Raw genomic sequence first — 19,080 nt, 5'->3', positions numbered from 1 at the left:
GGATGTGAGAGCGCATGTCTTTCCTGCCAGGTCTCCTGAACGGTGGTTCGAGGCTTGGGCTTCTCTCTGCTTCGCTGGTGTTCCCTGAGTAGGTAAGGGAGATGTAGGTGACGGGTACCGGTCAGATGTCAGTGCAGCTCTGCCTGCGCCCTGCTCCCAGGCACTGGCCTCTCCTTGCTCCGCACACCATGGCTCAGAGATGAGGCTGCCCTGTGTTTATGAAGGAGTTCGGTGCTGTGGTCTGTGCGGAATGACCTGGGTGTCACTCACCTCTCAACACCTTCCTTTGCTCACTACAGCCACTCCCTCCTTCACTGATAAATACACGCTCCGTAGGCACTGGGGGAGCCACAGAGAGCCAGAGGGACGAGGCTCACCTGGTGGATGGGGCCTCGTGGTGCAGGCAGGAAATGAACAACAGGTACATAAACACGGTTGTTACACATTAAAGCAAGTGCCCTGGAGAAATAAACAGGCTCCTGAAACAGAGCCACAGAGAGGCCCTTGAAGGATGAAGACGCCAGCCACTGATGGCGAAGGAAAGGGAGCCAAGGTCAGACTCGGAGGGGCCACTCGAGGCAGGTCGCCTGGCCTTGGGGAGCTGGTACGGGATTTGTATTTTGTTCTAAATCAAAGGTATGACATTTGGCCTCTCCTGGTACCATGATCTGAGCTGCATTTTAAATACCCTCCCTGGGGTCATCATACAGAGGTTCTGGGGCTCACGCGCGGGTCGGGGGCACAGAGGGCTCTCCAGCCCTGCGGTGTGAATTTCACTGTGGTCCCAAGGCCACCCAGCTGGTGCGGCACATTGTCCAGGAATTCTAGGAGGTCTTGGGGAGACCAGAGGTGGTATCTTTTGGCATTTATTTACTGCTTCTCAATTCAAGGGAATCCTTTATTACTTAGAACATGTTCCCCAAATATGTAACAGTGAAATTCCTAAAAACATGAACTATTGATTTTGTAAAAAGAAAAGTCACATTTGAAAATGAAAGCAATAATTTTACAAAAATACTGTAACAAAATGGTAGGGTCCCTGGGCTATCACACAGGAAATCACAGTGTTAAAATGTTGAAAAATAAAAGTCCTCCCAAGCATAGGATAAGTTTGTAATTTTGAAAACATGTACTGATGAGGAACCCAATATTTTGTTAAATCATCAAAGCTTGCATTCAAATTCTGATATTCTTAGACCTTGGGAAATATTTTTGAGAAGACAGGTATAGTAAGTTTTCAAAATTTTAATGATGAAAACAGCTGAAGCAAATTTCAAACTAGCTCTGCGATCACAGAATGCCATAAAGTGTAAATTGACTGTACCATTCATTCAAAGTGAGTGGGTGTGTTCGGAGCGAGGTGGGACTGGCATACTCCACAGCCTGACTCCTGGAGATTCTTCCCACCTTTCCCTGCAGATCTGTGGTTTTTGGAGAAGTAGGGCTGTCAGGAGATTATTGAGTGTTCCTAGTGTCGACCAGCAGAGGGCAGTGGAGGACCACATATGAAAAGAGCCATGCTCCCATCCAGTTCGTTTTCAGCCCAGCAGGTGTCGCCCTCCTCAGCCTATAATTTAACACCTGGCTTCAAAAAAAAAGAAAGACAAAAACCAAAAACAAAAAACCGGGAACCAGTGTCAGAAGATTCCAGCTGATGCTAAATTTTTTACCTTCCCTGTCATTTTGGCTACAAGTCACAGTCATTCTGCTTATAGCTCAGATTTTGAAAGACAGCCTAAGCAAGTATTGTCTGTCTGGGGACTGTGGAATATTCAGCTTGTGGTTCTGAAAAGCCAGATAATATTACTCCCGTATAGTCAGCCTTTTTCTTTTTTTCTTTCTTTCTTTTTTTTTTTTTTTTTTAAATTCTCCAAAAGGTCTTTTCTATCCATCTACAGTCTTCTAGGCGCAGGACTCCTTTGTAGTCTTTATAGTAGAATGCTTGGTATTCAGCCCCAGGAAAGGCCTGCTCCAGTTTGCATCCTAGCTCTGACACTGTAACTGCCTGTCCTGAGCAAGCTGTTCAGCTTACTATTTCTACATCTCTATTTCTTTGTGGACATTGTTATGGGCTGAATTGTGTCCCTCTAAATTCCCGTGTTAAAGTTCCAACTCCCAATACGTCATAATGTGACTGTTTTAGAGAGAAACTCTTTAAATAGGTGATTGGGTTAAAATGAGGCTGTTAGGAAGGGCACCCTCATCCAACAGGACAGTTGTCCCTGTAAGTAGAGGAAGAGGGGCCAGGGGCAGGCATGCAAAGAGAAAAGGCAACCCCAGGAGAGAGGCATCAGGAGGAACCAGCCCTGCTGGCACCTTGACCTTGGGCTTCCAGACTCCAGAGCCGTAAGAAAACAGCTTTCTGTTGTTGGAGCCATGCAGTCTGTGGTAGTTTGTTATGGTGACTATGGAAACCTAATGCGGGCTTCGTGAGAGAATCCACAACTCCTCACTCTGATGAAGAGAATAAACGGAATAATGGATGTAAAAAAGCTCTTCGTTTAGTTGAGTAAATGTTTAGTATTTTAGACGCCCATCCCTCATGGCCATCTGTCCATCTCTGCGATTCCTGATAACTACGCCCACCCCACGTATAAATCCTTTATGAAGAAATTAGACGCCATCACAAGGAAAACATGCACAACATTCCACCGCAAATTCCATGAACCCGTCTTTTCCCTTCTCCCTCCTGCTCACGGAGAGGAAGCCTCTCTCCTGTTTCCTCCACATGTGACGGACTGAGCTTCTCGGGGCAGCTCTCCCTTTATGTCCTGTAGCGTCCGCCGCCGCCTCCTGCAGCTCCCCGGCCTCTCTCCTCTTCCAGTCTCTTGAGCTGTTATTATACATGCATCTCCACTTCCTCAGCTCTTCACACTTCTGTTTGTTGTGAAAACTATCATGCTGAAGAGAGTCAAAGCTGTTTAAAGAATAACAATAAACAGGAACATGTTCACTAGGTGGAAAAAATAGCGCACTGCCAGTACTTTAGAATTCTCCCAGGTGCCCCTCCATTCCCAAGCCCCTCCTTTCCTGACATAGGGAGTTGTGATCCCAAATCTGATGTACGTCATTTTGCTTTTTGTTTTCAGTTTTACTACGTAGTATATTTCATTAAACCTAATCCCCCAGCACTTGTAAGATGCATCATTATTCCATGTCGAAGAAGGAAAAGTGCTACTAAATATAATTGCCAGACTCCACCGATTATAAGAGCATCCCAATTTTAGAGAGATTAAAATGTGAAAATGTGTATTTTAGTATCAACCAAATAGGACCTGCATCATCCCAATGTCTTTTTAGTTTAGCCTGGTTTTGAGCATTATGTACGTTGAATCATACTGATGAAGTCTTCTGTGATTTGCTGCTTATGTCTATGGTATGCTTTATATACTCTCCCACATGGATACATGTAGCAGTGGTATGTTCCTTTTCATTGCTGTGTAATAGTCCATTGTAATGGTATGCCACTTTATATACTTATGTTACTCTAATTGGGCATTTCGGTTGTTTCTAGTTTTAGTGATTTGAACTGTTTTGACACACATTCTTATACATGTTTTCTGATGCTCTCATGTTTTCAAAGGGAATATACATAAGAGTGAAATTTTAGGTTCAAAGAATATATGCATCTTTAAAATTATGAGGTAATATCAACATGTTTTCTGATGTGATTCATCTTTTTAATGTAGGTGAACTTTTTGTGACTTTCTCCATTATAATCGAGTATATCTTGTGTCTTTTAAAAAAATTCTTCTCTGCTCTTTAGGTCATGGGGATTGAATCCTATATTGTTTTCTAAAATTTTATAGTTGTACATTTCACCAGAGTTAGGAAGTGCCCTATTTTTCTATTCCAAGAATATTAGAATAATCTCTTTGCTTGAAAGTTTGGTAACACTCATCCACACTTGGGCCTTCTGTGTTTTCTTTGTTAGAAGATTATAAACTATTAATTCACTTTCTTTTAGGGATAAAGGATATTCTGGTATTCTGTTTCTTCTTAAGCAGGTGTTATTAATTTCTATTTTACTAGGAATTTATCGATTTCATCTAAGTTTTCAAATTTACTGGCATAAAAGTGTCCATAATGTTTTATTATTATCTATTTAAATTCTGATGCATCTGTATTCATCTTTCTTGATGAAGCTTTTAGACACTTATCAAATAATCACTTGTTTTGTTGATAGTTACATGCATTTGTTTTCTATTTCATTAATTTCTGTTTATATCTTTGGTCTTGTCCCTTTACTTTCTTTAGGTTTATTCTGATGTCCTTTTTATATAACTACTTAAATGCTTAGCTCAGAAATTCTCAGGCTTTTTTCTTTCCTAAGTATGTAACCTTCCTATTAATACCATTTTTGTGGCATCCCATAGGTTTTGGTGTATTATATTTTCATTTTTCAGTTCCATTCATTTTCTAATTTCTACCGTTTTCCTCTTTGACCCACAAGGGGCTCAGTTTTTTTAAACAAATATATTGGGTTTCCTAGTTAAGTTTTTGTTGTTGATTTCTAACTCAGTCGCATCATAGGCAGAGAAAGCGGTCTGCAGAGCCCCGATCGTTGGGTATTTGTTGAGGCCAGCTTTTAGCCAGCACTTCTTCATTGCACTCTGCTGGTACAGTGAGGGCGTGCAAATTTAGATGCGACGATCGATACGTGTCAACTAGATCATGCACTCTTCAAATTTACTATAGGTTACAGATTTTCTTTTCACTACATTTTCCAACATGTACAGAGAGAGGGTTGTTTTAAAAATCTCTGATTATGACTGTGGATTTAAAAATGTCTCTGTATAGTTCTGGCAAACTTTGGCTTAATACAGGCTATATTATTAGTGACGTACAAGGTTAGAATTTTTATGTCCTCCCAGTTAACTGAAGCTTTTGTCATTATGAGGTGACCTTGTTTCACTGCTATAAACATCTTGCCTAAATACTGATTTCATCTGGTAGTAATATAGTGGCCCCATTTATTTTGGTGCTCGTTGCCTAATGTATCTTTTTCCACCCTTTCACTTTCAATCAACTCATATCTTTACATGATTGATCACTGTGTCTCTTGTAAATATGACTGATTTTCTAAAAAAACCCACCTGAAGCTGAGGTCTTTTGACTCCAATGTTTGGTCCACTGACATCTCTTCTGGTGGACAACGCATTTGGATTTACGGTTACTCCGGTTATTTACTTCCTATCTGACCCATTTTGTAAGTCTTCCTCTACCTCTTGCCCCACCTTCCTGCCTTTTAAAAATTAATGTGTTTTCCTCCCCTTTTTCATTCATTTTTGCCCCTACTAGTTTGGAAGACTCATATGTAATGTCTGTCTCCTTAATGGTTACCAAGGCTATTTGCACACATGGACTAAATTGTATAGACTAAAGTCAAAAGTTGACTAATAACCGTTATTCTCTTCTTTAAAAGGTTCCTGGAAGGCTTGGCCCCTATAACTTCCCCTCTCATGTTTCCTGTTATTGTGATCCAGGACTTCAGTTTCAGCCTGTGTGCTAACTCCATATCCCACATACACAGAGACAAAAAATGGGCGTTATTATTTGGTAAAATTCTTATTTTATTTACAGATTTGGCACTATATACTACCACTCTTTCTTGAATCTCAAACTTCTATCAGGGATCAGCCTCCTTCTCCTTCTGCCTGGACTATGTGCTCCAGCATTTTTCCAGCACTGGCTGTGTGCGAGAGTTGGCCTATGATTTTATTTGTCGGAAATCATCCTTATTCCCCTTCATTCTTGGAAGATAGTTTCTCTGAGTATTCAATTTTAGATTCACAACATTTTCTCACCACATTGAAGATATTTTTCACTCTCTCTGGCTTCCATTTTTTGCTGTCTGCTAGTTAATTGTGGGACTATTTGTTGTTTCTTTGTAGGGATCTGCTTTTCTCTCTCACTGCTTTTAATTTCCCCACTTCCTTTTCCTCCTTCTCCTCTCTGTCTCCGTCTCTCTCTCCCTCTTTTCTTTCCCTGCCCCCTCTCAATCTCTTAGGCTTCCAGTATTTCTGGAAAACTATCAGCATTTAACATTGAATATTTCCCATCTTTCTATATTTTATTCTAGAAGGAAATCAGGTTTAGATGTGTAGTCGATTTGATCATTCTATCCTCTATATCTTTTTAACTTCTCTTTTATAATAGGCATCTTTTTATCACTCACACCTGCATTCTCAGTACTGTATGTGGTCCTATCTTCCAGTTGACTAATTCCTTCTTCGGTTGCATCTCACTGAACATTCACTCCATCTCCCGAGCATTACCTCTTTAGGAGGCCTGCTTGGTTATTTCTCAAACCTCCCTGTCAACTCTTTAAAATCCCTGGTTCCTGTTTTTTCGGTTTCCCTTTTATTTGTTTAAACATAAGAAATAGAATTGTTTCTTAGTCCATTTCCAAAATGCTGATATCTGAAATCTTTGACCAGTTGTTTATGCTGTCTGTTTTTTATTTGTTTATGTTACTATTTTTATTATTATTACTTTGCTGATTGTCAGCCATAGAGCCTCTGTGTGTTTTAGAAGTTGTTAATGTGAACTGTTCGTTTTTTTTCAAAAACTATTAGAATGACCCAAGACCATTTAAATTACATTTAAATGTTAGAGATTTTTCAGGCCAACAGGTAGATGAAATCAGAAAACATTTGAGACTAGCTTATGATTGCAAATTCAGGGGGGAGGGGCTTCCCCTCATCCACTGCCAAGGTCAGGCAAATTAGTTGCCTTCTTCATGGCAGATTTATTCCTTATTCACCTTTGTTCTGAGGGCATAGCCTTCCAGCTCCCAATTTATGCAGGGCAACACCCCTGGACTTCCCACGTGGGCAGACCCTGAGCCCCTCACCTGTCCTCTGGACTCGCCCAGCTGCCAATGAAAGGTCCAGATCTCTAATAGTCAGCAGACTCCCCAGGGCAAAAGCAAGCTTTAAAGTCCACCCACCTGCCAGGGTTCCTAATTCCACTGCATTTTTGGAGTCTGTGAATTTGTTCCTGTCATACTGTCACAGAGAGAGACTTTTGAAGGTTCCAAAACACATGTTTAACCCAGCATTGGAGCTCTTTCAGTTGGGAGGGTCGTCCCGAGTGTTTAATCTACTACCCCGCCAGGCAGGTAGCCTGACCGAAGCCAGCCGGAAGTGTCATTCCAACGCAAACTCCGCTGTGGCTCCCACGCCACCTCCATGTCACACCGAGGGGCTCTTCCCGGCTCCCCTCTCACACAGCTGCCCAGAAGCGCTCAGCACCGTCGGCCCTTCCTCCTTGCACCGTTCTGCTCTAGGGTCCCATGAAACTGCTCTTTTGCCTCTCTCTGCTCCTTTACCTCCCTTCCTGTCCCTTCTCTGCCCGCCCCCGCCCCCGAGTGTTGCGCCCCTCCTGCAGGGGGCTCAGTCCTGGGGCCTCTCCTTTTCAGGCTCTACAAGCTCAGCCTCGACAGTGTTACCCACTGCTGTGGCTCCAAATGCTGTCTCCAGCTCCAGGCGGGCCTGCCCCGTGTGCTCCAGGAATCTGTACAGAACACCGGGTGTCCCGCAGGCAGTCCCAGCTGCATACGTGTGACTCCCTCTGAGTTCGTTCCTGTGGACTCGTGGAATTCTTGTAGAAGCTTCCTCACGCTGACACTCTACTGGTCATCAGTAGCTTCAGCACAGAGAAGGAAGCATTTCTATTTTTTCCCTAATTGCACTCTTTAAAACAACAACAACAAACAAACCTAAGTATCACTCACTCCATGGCCCAACATCTTCGGAGAGCGGAGAGAAACAGATGGGTCAAGTTGGACCAGGGTGGCAACTACAATGAGAGGGAAACTAGAAAAATAATTTAAAGTAGAAAACATGGTAGAAAAGATAGCCTAAGGAGAATTTCTTTACAAATCACATACAAACTATAATTCTGTGATATTTCTATAACTTGTAAAATTCCCAGTGATGTCACCGAGCGACCATGTGACGAGAGACAACACGTGTGGTGAACTCTGTGATGTGCCGCCCAGATCCCTCCAGATGGAATAAAGGAAAGAGGACTCACCTCTTCAGCTGCTGGGAGTGTGGCCCTCAGCTGCCATCCCGCTTTGGGGATAGCCTCGGCTCCAAAGCTGCTTTGCCCAAGGTCACCTCCACTTCCCAAGGCAGGCCAGACCCCTGGACCAATCAGTGTGGGTATGCAAAGGCCCAGCCCACTCCAGCCACCTTGGGACACCTGTGAGAGGCCACTCCAACTTTCCTGGTGGGATGGCTGAGGCCTTTGTTGTTCTTCCGTCACAGCTCAGTTGCGTCCTTAGCTCAGTCCTGCATCACTCTTTGCCCTGACATGTTCTATTGATCGGTGTTGATCTCAAGATCAGCCTGACTTGACATCTTGTTGCTGTCTCCATCACAGAGCTGCTCTCTGGGGAGCCCAAGCTATGACAAATGGACAGAGTCCACTGTGTGCATGGGAGACCCGGCTCAGCCACTCAGAGCTTTGTGATCTTGCACAAGTCTCTTCATCTCTCCAAATGTCTTTCCTCACCTGAGTATCACTAGCATCGCAAACGTTGGTTGCCTTGTCTAGAGCCACACAGCTCTGGGATGGAATTTCAGCTCTGCCACTTCCTAGCCTGTAGCTTTCATTATGACTCCACCTGGCAAGACCTCAAGTGCTTTGTCTGTAGACTGGGTAGAGATTATGTCTTTTATCCCATTGAATCCCCAGTGATCACTAGACTTATAGTGGATGAGCAAGGGCAGCTTCTAGAAGGGATGGCCTGGGTTTCTCACCAAGGCCAACAATTTTGGCTTAAGCATCTGCTGGAACAAACATGCCTGATTGCTTTAGAGCTTCAAGCATCTCAACACAGTATCCGATATCCCAGGGACTCCCTTGTCTTCATGCATCAGTTTTTCAGATCCTATCAGCCCTCCGCTCCCCATCCTCCGATCATTTCCCATCCCGCTCCTACTAAAATCCGAAGCCCAGATAACCCGGAGTCCCACCGGTGAGCCGGACTCCTGTTTCTCACACTCACCTTCAGCCAAACTGCTTCCTTGCCCTGCCTAGAACACTTCAGGCATGACTCAGGACTTCTGAGCCTGTCACTACCTCTGCCTTCCCTAATGTCCTTATAGAAAATAGCATCCCTGGTCCCTGTGCCCCTCTCACCCTGGTGTTGACACGGTCTACCCTCTTTCACTGCTTGATTTCGCTCCATAGCACTTAGCACCGTCTAGATGGTCTGTCCGGCTGTCTACCCATCTATCATCTATCTCACACCCGCCAGAGGGAAAGCTTTATGAGGAAGGGACTTTATTTGTATTTTCACGGTTGTATATTTGCAACCTTGGGCTTATAGTGTCTAATTGTGCATTGAATGAAAATCTTTGTAAAACACCTTTGAATACTCACCATTCAGGTCTCGGGTCCTGGACTTTTACATGTATTTGTTTGTTTTTTTTCTTTCCTTAAAAGCAAGAGAATCATAGGATTTTCTAGCTTGAAGAGATGGCAGAGGCCTTGACATTTTTCCAGTGGAGAAAACTGGGATTCAGCCTGGTCGCATGGCTGGGCTCAAATCCCAGACGTGGAGGTAGTTTGCAATTGAAGTGTGAATGCTTCTCCTTTCAGAAGCCCTTGGAACTTCTAAAATGCAAACCCAAGAAGTGCAGGAAATAATGTCTAGCTTGACCTTTGGCCAGACGGACAGTTTTGGGGCTCCGTCCTTGCCTGTGCCCTCTGCTGCAACTCGCGCCCCTTGGCCTTCACCCTGTCCCCGCTTTCCTGCTGGTCAGACATCAGCACGGGCGGGACCCCTTGTGGGACACGGGGACTTGCCTGTGTTCTCTCCCCCACCCACTGAAAAGAAAATTAAAAGGGACCAGTCACATCTTTTCCCTGAATTTAGGATATATTGGTGGGTTTAAAAGACATGGGAACATGGGGAAATTGGAAAAAATAACCCTAATCACCACGAAGAGGAGGCAGAGGCCAAAAGAGAGGAGAAAAAAAACTAATTTGCTCAAATTTTTCTTGTCCCAAACCAAACTCCTGATTTCCCCTCTCAAACGTGCCCCTCGCCTCAGTAAACGGAGTCATTACCCGGCCACTTGCTTCGGCTAGGACCCCGGGATCTACCTCGAGCCCTTTCTTTCCATCACCCGACACCTTCAATCCAGCAGCAAATCCTCCGGGCTCTGCTTTCCAAACACAGCGTGAGTTTGACTCGCCCTCGGCCCTCGGCCGCCTCCACCCCCAGGCCAAGCCTCCTCTCCTTTCCAGGCTGCGGCCGGGACTCCCTCCCTGGTTTCCTTGTACCCACTCTTACCTCAGCCCACCCAAGTGCTCCCCACACAAGGGCCCGCGTGGTCTTTCTTCTTTAAATCCTTGCCTGAGGATATGTTTACTGGTTTTTAGAGAGAGGGGGAGAAAGACACACACACACACACACACACACACACACACACATTGATGTAAGGAACATCAATCAGTTGCCTCCCATATGTGCCCTAACTGGGGACCGAACCCTCAACCTGGGTATGTGCCCTGACTGGGGATTGAACCCACAACCTTTTGGCATATGGGGTAACGCTCCAACCAACTGAGCCACCGGCCCGGGCCAGAGTGGTCTCTCCAACATGCACATCAAATCATGGTTCTTCTCTGCTCAAATTCTTCAAATAGTTTCCCATCCCTCTTTTAAAAAATGTGAAACTCTCTAGGAGGCCACAAAGCTCACAGATCGTCCCTCTGCTGTCTCTCTGCCCTCGCCTACCTTTATTCGCCTTCGCTTCATCCCAGCAGAACCATGAAGCCCACTCCTGTCTGCCCCACCGGTTGTCAAAGCCCTCCCCTCCCTGGCAGTCTCACACAGACAGCACCCCATCATCTGCCCCTTCCTCACAGTGTGTCGCCCCTTCCCCTGTTAGAATGTAAGCTCCCTGCGGGCAGAGAGCTGTCGTGTTCACCGCTGTGTCTCCTGCACCTAGAACAATGGCTGGTGCAAAGCAAGTGCTCAGTGAACATTTGTTGAATGGATGATTGGATAAAGGAATGAACAATGTTGCTCCATGAAAGCCACCTGCTTTGTGGCGGGGCCTGGACTTGAACCCAGGTCTTCTGACTCTCAGGCCAGGCTCTTTCCTCTACAAAGTAACATTCCGAAGGTTGAAGAATCACCTCTTTAGCTATAGAGACAGAGAAAAATTACCTCTGGCCCTGACAGCCCTTTTTCCAGGAAGGGCCTGGCTCTCCTTGTGGCAGGACGCACACTCAGGCTGTGGAGGGGCCAGCCGCGCAGCCAGCCTCCTGGCCACCACCAAAGGGGACGCTGCTGCGGGCTCACTGTGGCTGCTGCTCCTGGACACAGCCAGCGCAGCCAGATCCAACACATGCATTTGTGCACTATGAGCAGTGCGCGCGCGCACACGCACACACACACACATTTTGCATTTAAACAAACCACACCAGAAAGGAGTTCAGGCTTTGCTCCTCCCTTCCTGCCAAGCAGCGGTGACAATTGGTGGTGGTCTTGGCAGAAGTCCTCTGGTGCCTTCTCTTTGTCTCTGAGTCTAGACCATTCATTTCCTCTAATTCAAGCAGCTTTATTTTGGGCCGTGTGACTTTCTTTTGTGTGCTTCTGTGATCAGTTCTCAGACTTTGTAACCTGTGAATCTCCTGTCAGGGCCTAACTCTTGAACAGAGAATATAAGCAACCAAGTGAGAGCGTTCCTGTGACAGAGCATGTCACTGTAAAGGAACAAGGTGCCTTAACAATCTAAGGTGGACTCTTGATGATCATGCAATTAATCCCCTCCCTCTTCAGGGCATGGGGGGATATCAGGGTGCTGGTTGGAGCACCCAACATGTGGCATGCTCACGAAGCAGCATCCCAGCATGTGGCTTCAGACCTGAGACCTGGTGAGCAAGCCCGGCTGCGCTGGGTGGCGAACGGCATGGGTTGGGACATTAGGTGGTGGTGGCAGTGGGCGGAGGCAGCTTCTCTCCATCATCACAGCCACGCAGGTGGGGCCAACCTCGCATCTAGCTGTTTCCTTTCCTCTCCTGCCTCCTTCCAAGGTGTTCTTTGTCCACACAGTGAGACAGAGGAGCATCGAGAGAGTTCCCTTTGCTTGACTCTCTGATTAGGGGCCACCGTGACTGGCTTGTGCTCTTGATGACCAGGACATGGGCCCTTGAAAGAGTGAGGAGGATAAAAAGTGGGGGGTGGCAGGCGCGTGGGTGTCTGCCTCCCTCTGCACAGGTCGGTCCGGGTCAGGAACTCAGAGGGCTGGGCTGGAAGGGCAGATGCAAAGGGACCGGTCTGCCGGGCGCTGTGGATCTGAGGCAGCAGGTGGCGCCCACGGCTCCCCTTTGCAGGAACCATGCTGGCCGCAGAGCTCCGACCACAGGGAAAATTCCGCCATCGAGGAGCAGGCGGGGACACTGCGGGCCTCGCCAGCCCGCACCCGGCGGAGTCACTTCAGCCCTGCAGATGCTTACCCGGCGGCCTCTGCCCACACCCGCGGTTTTCCAGGGGACGCGCAGTGCCCGCCCACAGCGGCCCCCACCAAGGCTGACCGCACTCCCGGGGGCCCCTCCTTTCAGTGCGTGCGCGGGGCTGGGGGGCCGGGGGGGGCTGGTATTTATTGCATGAAAGGGGTCACGGCCACCCCAGTGCAGACACGGGCTCCTTCCTGCGTAAGCATCTATGTCGCTGCGGGGAGCTCAGCCACCTCCCCTGCAGGATTAGGGGGTGCCCAGAAAAGGCAGGAAAGCTGCCGTGGGCTCCATTTTCGTAGATAATGTCAGCAGGGAAAGGAGAGGGAGCAGTGGAACCCCCGGGGTGTCCTGGGAGGAGGGTTTAGAAGAGGGTTGGGGGCTGGGGAGATGCCCCAGGAAAGGGGAGGTCCTCACGAGGCGCTGATACTGCCTGTGTGCCAGGCACATTGAGGCGGGCGGTGGCGGGGGGGGGGGGGGGGCACTTTATGCTTTATCTCATGTAATCCCCTCAACAACCTTTTGGGGCCTGTAGGCATCATAAACCCATTATGCTGGTGAGCATCTGGAGGCCCCCGGAAGTTCATCCTGCCTGTCGTGAGCAAAGCTGTGTTTTGTGACATTGTCCTAGTGAGTTACTCGCAGTGCCGGAGATCAGAGGGAGGAGAGACAAAGCGGACCAGGCCCCGGGTTCTGAAAGCCTCAGCCCTTCCTGCTGGCTCTGCAGCCAAAAGAGCTGGCAGTCAGAGGGGGAGGGCGCTGGCAGGGAGGGGCCTCTGCTCTTGACATAGGACACTCCTCATGTGGACATGGGTCAAGGTCCTCAGGGAAGGGGGCAGGTGGAGCACAGGGGACCAGTGTGGCAGAGGGAGCCCCTCTTAGAATTTGCCCTGGGCTAAAATTTTCCAGCTGCACCTTTGACCCCTGTAAAAAAAAAAAAATCCTCAAAACTCACTTTCACAGGAGTTAATCATTCACTGTCTCCACGGGCCAGATGACCTTTGCCATGTGCTTGGGGTTTTGTTTGCCTTTCTTAAAAGTCCTGGAGTTTGTAATTGGACCAGTGTCCTTTAGGTGAGGAAGAGGGGGATTCGGGGTGCCCTACAAGGCTTGGTTTCCTTCCTGCCTTCTCCCTCCCAGGAGTCTGGAAACATTTCTCAGTGGCAGGTTCTGGATTTCGCTCTGCAGCTGCGGCCCGCGCGGGGCGCTGGAGGCAGGAAAGCAGCCCCAGCGACCCCTCGCCCTCCCCCGGTTCCTTGAGGACCTTGCTCTCATCTGGGTGGCAGCTAAGTTTACCAACAGAGATCATTCTCCCTCTCTTTTTTTTAACTGAATTGATTGGGGTGACATTGTCTCACAAAATTCTATGTTTCAGGTGTACAATTCCATCACGTGTCGTCTGTATATTGTATTGTGTATTCACCACCCCAAATTAAGTTTCCCTCCATCAAGATTTATCCCCTTTTCCTCCTTCTTCCTCCCCCCGCCCTCCACCCCTTTTCCCTCTGGTAATCACCATGCTGTTGTCTGTGTCTTTGAATTTTTTTCTTTGCTTAATCCCTTTACCTTCTTCACCCAGCCCCGCCCCAACAGCTGTCGGTCCAGAGACCACCCTCTTTATTTCATTACTACAGTACCTTAATCAGCTTTGCACTAGGAGATGCAAGTTAGAAGCTTTTCACTTTTAACATCCCACTCACCTAAAAGTTAATTCCCCTCCTATAAAAGCCAGGGAGGGCAAATGGGCCGCGTGACCTTAGACAAGTCACCCAGCCTCTCTAGGTCTCAGACCTTCCTTCTCTACGGAGGAGGGGGGGTTCCAAGGCGCCCCCCACCCCCGGGCTCTGCAGCCTGTAATCCTGCAGGCTGTTATCAAAGGCAGAAACAGCTCCATTGACTATTTTTGGCTCAGTGATTAGAGAGCTTGTCGGCCACACCCATATCTCAGGCAGCTGGCTCAGGCTTGGACAATTTCACCACGCATCCCACTGGGCACTCAGACTTAAGATGCTCCGGCCAAACACATCATCCCTCTCTTCCTCCCCTCTTCTTAGCCAACTCCTCTGACTACCCCTTTTCTCTTTCTGGCCCCTGAGCTGGGAACCTCAATAACATCTTTAAAGTCTTGCTATTCTTCAGTCTCCACGTTCACTTGGTTCCCGAGACTTGAACATTCTGAGGGTGAGGTGCTCTCAGCTTCTACCCAGTTCAGGCCCTTGTCACCTCTCAGGCCCAGTTCCGGCTCTTGCCACTGCCCTGAACACCCTCAACAGTATCCCTGCTTCCATTCTTCATGCTGACTCATGCAAAGTGTCACCACCAGATCCATTGCACCAACCCACAGACCTGGTCAGCCTGTCCCCTCTATAGACCTTTAATGAATTCCTGTGGCCAACTGAACAGTCAGCCGCCATCCAGGGCCTCCGTGGCATAGGTCCAGCCTAACTCCCCTTCCACCTGTATCCCATACTTCAGCTGCACCAACGTCCTTGCTCACAGCCCAGCTGTTTTGTCTGGCCCCATGTTCTTCATGTGCTGCCCACAACATGCATGACTCCTGTACCGGGCTACAACACTAGCTCTTCCCCAAGGCCCATTGCAAATGCTGCTTTTTCCTTGAAACTGTCCCAGAGTCCTCCAGTAAGGATCAATTTCTCATTTATTCATTCAGTCTTTGAATATTTACAGAGCATCAGCTATTAATGCCTGGCACTGGGAATTCGATGGCAAATAAGACAGATGAGTTCCTGCTCACAGGGAGCTTGCTGCTGGAGAGCGACAGAACCTAACGAAGCAAACAAACAAAATAAATTGTAGGTCCCAGTAAGTGCCGCAGAAGAACTTCTGGATTCACTGGCCTTCATTATGGTCTACTGGGAACATGCCTCTTCGTGAGCAAGTACTACCTGTGAACCCTCAGAGGGAAGAATCTGCGTTTCATTCATTTCTGTAACTTCCACGCTGCTGAGCATCATCTCATCGGTGTAGCAGTCCCTCCGTGTGTGTTTGTGAAAGGAAGGGAGCAACTCATTCTTCCTTACTCTTCCTTAAAATGTGTCCTCTTTCAACCATCAGGGTTTATCGCTTCCAGTCTGGGGGCCCACAGTTGCTTTGCTGAAAAGCATGCCTGATGCCTCATAGTCCCAGAAAAAATACAGTGGATCATCTCTCTCCCTTCGCCATGATTTGCTAGTGTCAGTATGTGACACGTGGCTTGCCCGTACCCTGCTCACCGAACAGATTGCAGGGGCTCTGCACATTTGGCCCACTGCCGCCTTCCGACACAGACCCAGACTCAGTTTTACATTTTCTGTGCCTTCCAAAACTCATTCACCCCCGATGCCAGACATTCCCGTGGGGCGGCAATGGCAGGACATGACACAGCCTTGGGGTGTCGCAGCCAGAATCAGGCCTCTGGAAGCCAACAGAAAGCGATTTCAGTAGGGCTGGGACTACGCTGGTGACCATTGGGAAATACACGTGCCCCTGGCTTGTCCAAACTCTCCTGATAGCTTCTAGAGCTTTGGCCACAGTTCCTGCTGCATCCTGATAGGTTACTCCATTTTAAAATCAAGGCCCCTAAAGATGGCCTTTGGCCATGAAGATCTACAAGAGGACAAAGAGACGATACAAGCAATTGCTTAGACACATACCCCTCCAGAGACAAGATATATATTAATTTGAGACAAAGGAGGAGAGATACAAATACATGACAATCTTTCATTAGCACAATTTTCATTAGTGCGTTCCTGGCACATCACCCACTCTTCCCGAAAACTTCAATTCATTAGGACCCCGGCGGGTCTTTTCCCCAGATTCTGCTCTCTGCTCTTCTCTTAACCCATGTGCTTTTTTTGAAGAGGGTGGGAATGGGGGTAGAGGGTCTCTAAAATAAATGTTTTAAAATTGCAGGGAATTGGAGCTAATAGAATGGAATACTCCAGCAATCTCCATTCTTGCTCGTCCACGCCCCCTCCCCCTTCCCCCGCTTACTTGGACTGTGGCAGAGTGCTACCTTCCCTTACAGAAGAAGAGATAATCACAGCAGGAAAAAAAACAAAGTCTGGAGAGCAGATTTTTAAGGAGGGGTGGAAGCCCTGCTGTGGGCGAGCTGGGCTCTCAGTTTCACGGGGAGTTACTGCAGCAGCCGGGAGCTGTGTCACAGCTCCTGGTGCGCGCTCAGTCATGCTGACAACCTTCTCCAGTGAGGCCTCAGCAGCCCCGGGCCTTGAACAGAACTGCGCCTGAATTCACCTTCCATCTGGGAGATGCACAGTTTCATTGCCGTCGCCATCTGGGGTATAAGTCCAGAACCGGAGCAAGTCCATGGGAACCTCAGCTGACAGGGATCTTCCACCAAGGGCCTGGGCCTGTGGCTGGGCTCTGCTCTCTAATATGTGTGAGGACATTTCACCTCTTTAAGGTGCAGTTTCCCCACCTGGAAAAAGGAGACGAATAATGCATATCTAGTATGATTGTTGTTGAGAAAACTATGGGAAATGTACTTGAGAACGCTTTGTGTTGAAAGTATAGTACAGATGCTAGTTACTGTCGTCGCCAAGCTAACATGTACACAAAACACACAATTTTTAAAACTTTCTTTTAGAAATTAGAGTAAAATTGACTGGTGTATGTGTGAGTGTGGGTGTTTATACAGTTCAATGACTTGTAATGCATGTGTATATTTGTGAAGCCAGCACCATAGTGACAACATGGAAAAGTGGCATTATGCACTCAGGAAAGGACTTTAGTCCTGGTGTACTATGGTTTTACTATCACTGGATTTAATTTGCTAATATTTTGCATCTACATATGAGAGATATTGATCTGAAGTTTTCCTCTACTGCCTTTGTGTGGTTTTGGTATCAGGGCAATGTTGGCCTCATAAAATAGGCTGGGAAGAGTTTCTCTTTTTTAAAAAAAAATTCTTAATTTTTCAATTAAACAGTTGACACACAAATGCTATATTAGTTTTAGATGTACAACATAGTGATTATACATTTATATCCCTTACAAAGTGATCACCCTGGTAAGTCTAGTGTGTTCCTCTTCTATTTGCTCTTATCTCTTCCTGAAATGTTTGCTAGATAATCCACCAGTGAGGCCGTGTGGGCCTGGAGATTTATTTTTTACAGGGTTTTAAACTATGGATTCGATGTATTTAATCATTATAGGACTATTTGGCTCTTCTATTTCATCATCACTGAACTGGTAGTTTGTGGTTTTCAAGAAATTGGTCCATTTCACCTAAATTGTCAGATTTGTGTGTGTAGAGTCGTTTGTGGTAATTCCTTTATTATCTCATTAATTAATGTCTGTAATGCCTGGAGGGGTATCCTTCTTTCATTCCTGATATTGGTGCTTTGTCTTTTCTTTCCTTTTTTATCAGATGTTTATCAATTTTATTGACCTTTCCAAAGAACTATCTTTTGGTTTCATTGATTTTCCTTATTGTTCTTCTGTTTTCAATGCCATTATCTGCTCTTATTTGGTTGTTTCCTTCCTTCTGCTTCCTTTAGATTGATTGTGTTCTTCCTGTTCAAGTTCCTTAAGGTATAAGCTTAGATGACTGACTTGATACCTTTCTTCTTTTCCAACATAAACATTTAATACTGTAAGATCCCTCTAAGCCCTGTATTAGGTACAACACATACATTTTTAAATGTTCTGTTTTCATTTTCATTCAGTTCAAAATAGTTTCTCATTTTCCTTGAGACTTCCTCTCAGACTAATGGATCCCTTTTAAGTGTTTTGTTTAATTTCCAAGTGTTTAGAGGTTTTCCCACATATGCTTTTATAACCATTAAACCTAGGAAAACTGCAGGTATCTAAAGAAGCCATTATTTTAAAGACTGAATAACTCATTGAACACTTCCTGTGTGCGGAGTACTAGGTTAGGGGCTGTCTTGGGACCATGGCTGTGTGAGATTTAGCTCCAACCTTCAAGGAACTGGCTGTCTAGGAGGGAAACCAAGATGCTCATGCAAACAAGTGGGATACATGGTGGTCAGTTGGGGTACAGAGCAGCGTGGTAACAGGGGTCTCTTCCAGTGGAGGTGGTCAAGGTCAAGACTGTAAGGTGGGCCTTGAGAGTGGGTACATTTCTATTGTGAAGGTCTCAGGGGAGGGCCATTTCTACTTTGAGGGAACTTTGCCTGGCAGCGGCAGTAGCTCATGCCCTATGACCTCTCTCCTCCCAGTGCCCAGCTGAGCCTGCTGCCACATGGCACACATGGTGTGCTTGACTCACTCCTCTGGGGCGTGAACGCATCAGAATCACTAGACTGAGGCTCTTACAAAAGTTGAAGGCAGTTCCTAAAACCTTTAGAGAAATAAATGGGTATCGTTCTCTGTTTTCTGGACCAGCAGAGGCAAAGGTGGGGTGACAAAAACAAAGTTAAAGTAGACAGAGTTTTCAGCCTCCCTCATGCCTTGCAACCTCACAGGTGTAGGCCTGTCTTCTGTCAGAAATTAAACCAAGAAGCTGGAATGAAGGACCCAGGATGATAAAGTGACGCATTGGCAGATCCTGGAGCGGGCCGCCCTGCTGCGAACACAAGTCAGGTTCGCTTTGGGATTTTGGCCACTCTGGCCCCC

The sequence above is a fragment of the Pteronotus mesoamericanus genome, unplaced genomic scaffold, assembly GCF_021234165.1.
Source record: "Pteronotus mesoamericanus isolate MK-2021 breed Mesoamerican mustached bat unplaced genomic scaffold, CSHL_Meso_final scaffold_99, whole genome shotgun sequence".
In the NCBI taxonomy this organism is placed as follows: domain Eukaryota; kingdom Metazoa; phylum Chordata; class Mammalia; order Chiroptera; family Mormoopidae; genus Pteronotus; species Pteronotus mesoamericanus.
This window is presented reverse-complemented; position numbering follows the sequence as displayed.